This window comes from Silurus meridionalis, chromosome 13, assembly GCF_014805685.1.
Source record: "Silurus meridionalis isolate SWU-2019-XX chromosome 13, ASM1480568v1, whole genome shotgun sequence".
Lineage (NCBI taxonomy): Eukaryota > Metazoa > Chordata > Actinopteri > Siluriformes > Siluridae > Silurus > Silurus meridionalis.
The window spans coordinates 2,858,033-2,866,388 of record NC_060896.1 but is presented as its reverse complement, the minus strand read 5'-3'; the positions used below and the strand labels follow the sequence as shown (position 1 = coordinate 2,866,388).

General features: G+C 35.4%; 1 protein-coding gene across 1 annotated transcript in view; it reads left to right on the top strand.

The window, feature by feature from the left end:
- The window catches only part of LOC124395880 (TCDD-inducible poly(ADP-ribose) polymerase), a 25,768-nt gene extending 25,654 nt beyond the window's left edge, over positions 1-114 (top strand). Inside the window, 1 exon segment of the mRNA XM_046864769.1 lies at positions 1-114. This exon segment is cut by the window's left edge and continues 751 nt beyond it. The gene's annotated coding sequence lies outside the window, so the exon portion shown is untranslated.
- Positions 115-8,356: the final 8,242 nt, after the last annotated feature.

Below are 8,356 nucleotides of genomic sequence, written 5' to 3'. Positions count from 1 at the left end.
CATACTCAATTTGTTGTACATAAGCTTTCCTTGTTTATATTTGAACTGTGTGCCTTTTGTTCATAAAAAAATTATTTATGTTAATTAACGTAACGAATAAAGGTTGAAAATGAAGATGCGTCTGGTCACGTGTGAATCTCTGGATCTGTGGGCTGAATTTATTACTACAGTTTACACTGTATGAACAAAAGTATGTGGACAACTGAGCATAAGATTGTAGTTTTTTGAACATCGCATTCCACATTTACTCCCCATTTAATAATCCTCTTATAATAAACCTCCACTCTTCTGGAAAGATGTTCCACTAGATCTTGTGGAGATTTGTGCTCAATCAGGTACTGATGGAGGTGAGGTGAGGAAAGCCTGGGGTGCAGTCAGCATTTACATTCAATAGGGTTGAGTTCAGAGCTCTATAGCTGGAGATCATCCAACCTATGGAAAGCAGATTTTCATGGATCTGGCTTAAGTCATGCTGTAACAGGTTTGGCTCTCATTGTTCAAGTGGAATGAAAATTTCATGCTCCTGCATGAATTTTTTAGAAGACACATGTCTGGGTAGAAAAGTCAGATGTCCCAATACTTTTGCCCTTACAGTGTTTTACATACAAGTTTTATTTATTTATATATATATATATATATATATATATATATATATATATATATATATATATATATATATATATATATAGTACATGTACTGTAGGATTAACAGGTTTCCAAATTATAATTGGCATTATTATCATTTTTTACATTTAGTAATATAGATAATTTATTATATATAGATATAGTTTAGTACTAATTACTTAAATATTTAGTTCAAATGTTTTGGATTGAAAAAGAAAGTAAGAAATGTAAAAAGTCGTATTGAATTTTAATTCTTACGATGTAAAGACGCATGTAGAAACTGTGACTATAAAATTATAATTTTAATATGCAGACCTCTAATAATGCTACAAATACATATAATTATAACCTGATATATGTACCAATTAAATAGAATTTATATGAAAAAAATGGGTTAAATAATTGTTGAAAACAATTGCAAATTAAATACATTTTTGTACTACTATTAATAAGAAAAATGGAAGTAAAATAAAATAATGAAAAGTAAAATACTTTTTAATTATAAAACATTACATTCATATACATGTATATAACGGTTCAGTTAACCGTAACGGTACACAAAATTTATGGTTTTTAATTTACGGTTCTGTTCCGTTTCGGTACAGTTTTGGGGAAACGAAATGCAAAACATAAAATTGCTTTTTTGTTTGTTGTTATTAACGCAGCATTTAATTATCATTTATATTTGTGATCATTAAAATTTGACCAGTTTCCATTTTTAAAACAATTTTAAATAAAACACCTGCTTACATAAATAATATAGAAAAGAATATTTTATAATGTTTTCTGAAAATTTATTTTATTGTTTAAATTTACTGATTTGTAAAATTAGTTTTATGAATTAATTAATGCAATTCTTTTTATTATATTGATTAAAATGGGTTTTCAATTAAACTGGCACAAATTAAATGGATTAAATAAAATGAAATAAATGGAAAATTTTAATGAAATTGTTTACATTTGATAGACCACATTTGGGGAATACAGATGTGTGTATAAGTGTGTGTATAAGTATTATGTATAAGTACTGTTCTACTAAATTTAACAGACTTTGACAAATGTCATCCTTCATTCATTCACTCCCTTAATATGTGGAATTGTCAGAATTTTCTCTTTTAAGAGAAATTCTTAAAGTGTTTTCAATCATGTGCAAAACAAATCGTATTTCCAGTACTGATTGAGCAGCCACAGTGACACTGTGCTAACTTTAGTTCATTTTTTATACACCTGCCATTGTTGTGTATGTTCTGAATACACACAAATCTCTACAAAATCTAGTGGAACACCTTCCCAGAACTGTGGAGCTTATTACAAGAAGAAATGGTCCCTCTCTATAAAGATATGCTTTACATGGGTTGGAAGATGTGGAAGATCTCCTGCAATAGAGCTGAAACTTCTATTTAATAAACTCCAGTTGGGATGAAATGGAACGCAGATATCCACAAAATCTAGAGGAACATCTTGCCAGAAGAGTGGAGGTTATTATAAGAGGAAATGGTGCAATCTTATGGTCAGGTGTCCACAAACTTTAATCCATAGAGTTTATAAGGGCAACGTTTATATTATGGGAAATAATGAAGAGTTTGAAGGCATGCAAAAAGGCAAGATAATGCAAATGTATTAAACTTTTATATATGTGTGTGTGTGTGTGTGTGTGTGTGTGTGTGTGTGTGTGTGTGTGTGTGTGTGTGTGTGCCTGTTTCTAACAGCCGTATTTTTTCTCTGTGACATGACCCAAGGCAGCTCCTTCCACTGCAGACATGTTCCTACACTTCCCCCATCGTCCTTCTGCTCCACAGTTGGAATGTTTATGATCTTCCTGTTGCTCTGAAAATGGTATTCGTTAGTGTCACGTGCGCCTGTGTGTGTGTGGGTGTGTGTGTGTGTGTGTGTGTTTATGGTAGGGGCTGAACAGTAGCAAGCGTGCGACCCGAGCAGCCTCTAATGGAGCTGTGAAACGCAATCCGATCCGAGTCTGTCCATCTGTTCCTCTTCACTCGTTCTATCTCTGACTTTGAGATCTGCTCGAACACACTTCATCCATGGGAGAGAAAAGGAAAGAGAACATAGAAACGAACCCTGTTTGGTGTATCTTTCCTTCTTTCTCTTTTCTTCTGTCTCCGCCTGCTCAGTGGGCTCCTGCGTTCCTGATCTCTGTGGTTAATTAATCCCAGAGGTAGGGCAGATAGAAAGAAAGAAAGAAAGAAAGAAAGAGAGAGAATGCTACAGCGGGGGGGGGACCCCACCCTGTGAGCCCATGAGACTTCATCTTCTCCCCTGTTCTCTTTTCTTTCGTTCATTATTTATTTCGTCGTCTTCTCTTTCAAAAAAAAGAAGGAAAAAAACCCAAACCCAAATCTTTTCCTCTGCGATTTGACGTCTCGTCCATAAAAAATGCTGCCTGACACAAAAATAAGAGAAAGTTTGCAGATTTTTCTACCTGTCACACTCATTTATTCTTTCACTCTTTCAAAATTCTGTCTCTTTCTCTGGCCTTGAGCAGGTCTGGATCTGGGAGCAGGCTGTTTGTCTGCCTCAGTGCCCTTGTGGAATAATTGCTGGCACACAGCCGCTCTCGTTTAGGAGCCCTGGGGGACGGAACGAATGGGCCAAGCAAGAGTGCGTGCTTTGTTTGTGTGAGAGTGTGTGGGTGTGGGTGTGGGTGTGTGTGTGTGTGTGTGTGTGTGTGTGTGTGTGTGTGTGAACTGTGAAGTCATCCTCACGAGGAAGACCATTGATCACGAACGCACTGCAGAACAGAAGCACGAGTGATGAGTCAGTGATTAGACGTTTCCTGGAAAACCTTTTTTGTGTGTGTGTGTGTGTGTGTGTGTGTTTATTTTTCAATCCTGGTCTTGTCTATGTGTGTGTGAAGAGGTAAAAAAAAACAGACGTTCTGCCAAAAAAAGTGGCTGACGTGTGGCGCTCCAATGATTCATGGCCATCACGTTATTAGATGGTGTGCGTGGAGGATTTTTTTAGAAATTGACGAGTGTTTTGTTGTTTAGTTGTGTAGACGTTACGGGGTCATCGTCAGCGAGGGCGTGTTCCTGGAGATCCGGGCCGTGCGGACCGAATCTTCCGCACTTCCTGTTCAGAACGTCTCCATATTGTTTCAACGCAGACCCCAGCTGCAACCAATAAACATTCCAGGCCGCTTTTTCCATCTTTTCAAATCTCCGCCATAAGCCGATGAGAGAGACACGGAATGAGGGCGGCTGCCCAAATAAGGACCTCGGAGCTGCAGGTGAACTCTGCCTGAACCAAGAGGGAACCTGTATATTTATGTGTGGATGATGTATGTGTGTGACCTCTAAGAAGGACATATTGCTCGGAGTCAAGGTCAAGGTCAGTTCACCATCAAGGGTCAAACTTGGGCTGTTTTGTTAATAATCATTGAGTCTTTTTCGTTTGCTTCATCTCTGGTAGTTTAGATCATCCACCAATACACTCGTGTCACATTGCATGCTTTCAATCTTTTTTTTCTTTCTTCCCGCACCGTTTCAAGGCGTAGGCAAACTACGTGGGCGCCTAGGGTGCACCAGAGGTGGCGGGGGGGCGCCAGTGAGCAACCCTCTCCTATTATAATTATTTACCCGTTTTTCTGCTGAAGTTTATTTAATAGACAGTACGTTTACATACATAAATTTACCAATTTTACAATAATTATTAAAAGTCTTTAACCTTTTTTATAAAAGGTTGCTAATGATTTGTATGATGTGGGGGTGGAGCTTTGTGGTGGGAGGGCGGAGCCATGGGGGAGGGGCAAAAAGGTTAGAAACTGCCTTCCAGGATTGGCCTCGGAGAGGCAAGCTGCAGGGAAGGAAACCGGACGCCTTTAATTTCATATCAATCTTTTTCGATCGGCAAAATATCTCAGCGTCTGCGATGTTTCAGCGTCAAATATATACTTTCAACATAGTTTCAACTCTCACAACAAACACATTCGACATTCCGAAGTCCTTCAATTGGTAAAAATGCAAACACTAATGAGATCTGATGTGCACCTTCTTCTTCTTCTTTCGGCTTTTCCCATTATGGGGCGCCACAGCGGATCATCTGCCTCCATACCCCCCTGTCCTCTACATCTGCCTCTTTCACACAAACTACCTGCATGTCTTCCCTCACCACATCCATAAACCTCCTCCTTGGTCTTTCTCTTTTCCTCCTGTAAAGCACTGACTGTATAGTTATTCAAGGTAAATATACACCATATAGTGGGAAGTACTGGGTCACCTGACCCCTATTTTCCACCCATATGTGGTTCTTCCAAACAAAACTGTGGTAGGATAAAAATTTTCCCTTCACTTGAACCAGGAGACCCAAATCTGTAGACAAAGCTAATTTCATGTTTATATACTTTTCATGGGTTGGAGGCTGTGGAAGATCTGCTAAAGAGCTCTGACTTCAAACCTATAGAACACCTTAGGGATGAATGTGAACGCTGACTGCACCCCAGGTCTCCAAATCTCCACAAAATCTAGTGGAAACATCTTCACAGAAGAGTGAAGGTCAATATAACAGCACATGGAGACTATATTGTTGAATCGGAAAAAAGCACATACAAACCTTATGGTCAGGTGTTCACAAATTATTGTCCATAAATTGTGTATATAACATGGGGGAAAAAATTGGAGTCTGAAGCGAAATATATATATATATCTGTCCTTTTGAGATCACTACACAATAACAGTGTCCTGCTCTTTTTTTTCTAATCTTTATATTTTTTTCTAACAGACACCGAACTAAAGCAATGTGCTTTCGTCTGAACTCTTACGTAAGCTATAAATTCCGATCGGGTTACACCCTGCTGATTAAAGCTGCTTTACTGAGCGAAATGATCACAAAAGCCATGAAAGTGAGTCACGCTGCAGCCTTACACAACTAAATCCAAGGTGAAATCACACCTAATTAAACACAGTGTTCAGAATGTCGTGAAGCTCTTCTGTGGAAGGCAGCGATGATAAAAACCGTGACTCAACCAGCACGTCTTTAAAACTTAATGTGTTTATGAGCTCACTGTGGACGGGGTCATGGCAGAATTCGCTGGCTGCTCTGTCTGAGGTGTGTGTGTGTGTGTGTGTGTGTGTGTGTGTGTGTGTGTGTGTGTGTGTGTGTAAAAGGTCCTAGCACATTCATTGAAAAAAGCACACTAAACAGTAGTCTGTGTGTGTTGTAGACGATTATGTTATATTTTTCCCTGGAGGTCATTTAAAACAATTTTTCCAGACAATATAAAATATACATTATATTATATTATATTATATTATATTATATTATATTATATTATATTATATTATATTATATTATATTATATTATATTATATTATATTATATTATATTATATTATAGTAAAAAACAGCCCTTGGTATGACATGATTACAGTACATTATAGTATAGAATAATGAATTTACTAACTGTTATTAAATAAATACCCTTTTGCTGATTAAAACAAAGAATAGTATAGTATAGTGTAGTATATAGTATAGTATAGTGTAGTATATAGTATAGTGTTGTGTATAGTGTAGTGTAGTGTAGTATATAGTATAGTATAGTGTTGTATATAGTATAGTGTAGTATATAATATAGTGTTGTATATGGTATAGTGTAGTATATATAGTATAGTATAGAGTATAGTATAGAATATAGTATAGTATAGTGTAGTGTAGTATAGTATATAGTATAGTATAGTATATATAGTATAGTATAGTAGTATAGTATAGTATAGTATAGTATAGTATAGTATAGTATAGTATAGTGTAGTGTAGTATAAAGTGTAGTATAGTATAGTGTAGTTTATAGTATAGTATAGTATAGTGTGGTGCAGTGTAGTATATAGTGTAGTATAGTATAGTATAGTATAGTATAGTGTTGTATATAGTATAGTGTAGTATATAGTATAGTGTAGTATATAGTATAGTATAGTGTAGTGTAGTATATAGTATAGTATATATAGTATAGTGTAGTGTAGTATAGAGTATAGTATAGAATATAGTACAGTATAGTGTAGTGAAGTATATAGTATAGTATAGTATAGTGTAGTGTAGTATAAAGTGTAGTATAGTATAGTATAGTGTAGTGTGGTTTATAGTATAGTATAGTGTGGTGCAGTGTAATATATAATGTAGTATAGCATAGTATAGTATAGTATAGTGTTGTATATAGTATAGTGTTGTATATAGTATCGTGTAGTATATAGTATAGTATAGTGTAGTGTAGTATAGAGTATAGTATAGAATATAGTATAGTATAGTGTAGTGTGGTATATAGTATAGTATAGTGTAGTGTAGTATATAGTGTAGTATAGTATAGTGTAGTATAGTAGTATAGTATAGTATAGTGTAGCAGTGTAGTATATAGTATAGTGTATAGTATAGTGTAGTATAGAGTATAGTATAGTATATATAGTATAGTATAGTATAGTATGGTATAGTATAGTATATAGTATATAGTATGGTATAGTATAGTGTAGTGTAGTATAAAGTGTAGTATAGTATAGTGTAGTTTATAGTATAGTATAGTATAGTGTAGTGCAGTGTAGTATATAGTGTAGTATAGTATAGTATAGTATAGTGTTGTATATAGTATAGTGTAGTATATAGTATAGTGTAGTATATAGTATAGTATAGTGTAGTGTAGTATATAGTATAGTATATAGTATAGTATAGTGTAGTAAAGTATATAGTATAGTATAGTATAGTGTAGTGTAGCATAAAGTGTAGTATAGTATAGTGTAGTGTAGTTTATAGTATAGTATAGTGTGGTGCAGTGTAATATATAATGTAGTATAGTATAGTATAGTATAGTATAGTGTTGTATATAGTATAGTGTTGTATATAGTATTGTGTAGTATATAGTATAGTATAGTGTAGTGTAGTATAGAGTATAGTATAGAATATAGTATAGTATAGTGTAGTGTGGTATATAGTATAGTATAGTGTAGTGTAGTGTAGTATATAGTGTAGTATAGTATAGTGTAGTGTAGTATATAGTATAGTATAGTATACTATATAGTATAGTATAGTATATAATATAGTGTAGTATATAGTATGATATAGAATAGTATAGTATATAGTAAAGTATAGTCAAAAAGGTCTAACAATAAATATCATTTTACACACACACACACACACACACACACACACACACACACACACATATATATATATATATATATATATATATATATATATATATATATATAAATGCTTTAACTCTTTAAACACATTAAAAATATGTCTCCTTTTAAACTCCCTTTTTGTATATAAAGGAATTAAAACTTTTGAAATCCTCCTCTTGTCCTTGTGTTGAATTTACAATATTGAAGTGGACATGAAGCACAAAAAAGAATCGGAGGTTGTTCCCTCCCAGAGAAAGTTGTCCCCATCTGAGCACGCTCAGTAGTCCCAGTGGGATTCCAGGCCGCATGATTGGTCCCTTGGTCCTTACTTCCTGAGCGGTGAGAGAGCAGGGTGGTGCTGGGATACGGCGTGTACCCATGGATGGGGGTGGGGTGGCACTGGAGCACCCGTCCTGAGTGTACGTGCCGCTTGGCGTGAAGCTCTGAATGGAGGTGGAGACACAGGAGGAACAGGATACTGAGCCACACAGGAATGCAGCTTTAGTCCATGGATAGAAAGTCACAGCTCAGCCATTACACACACACACACACACACACACACACAGAAAGTAAGTAAGGAGAAAGAGATTATAGGCTAAAGGGATTATAGTC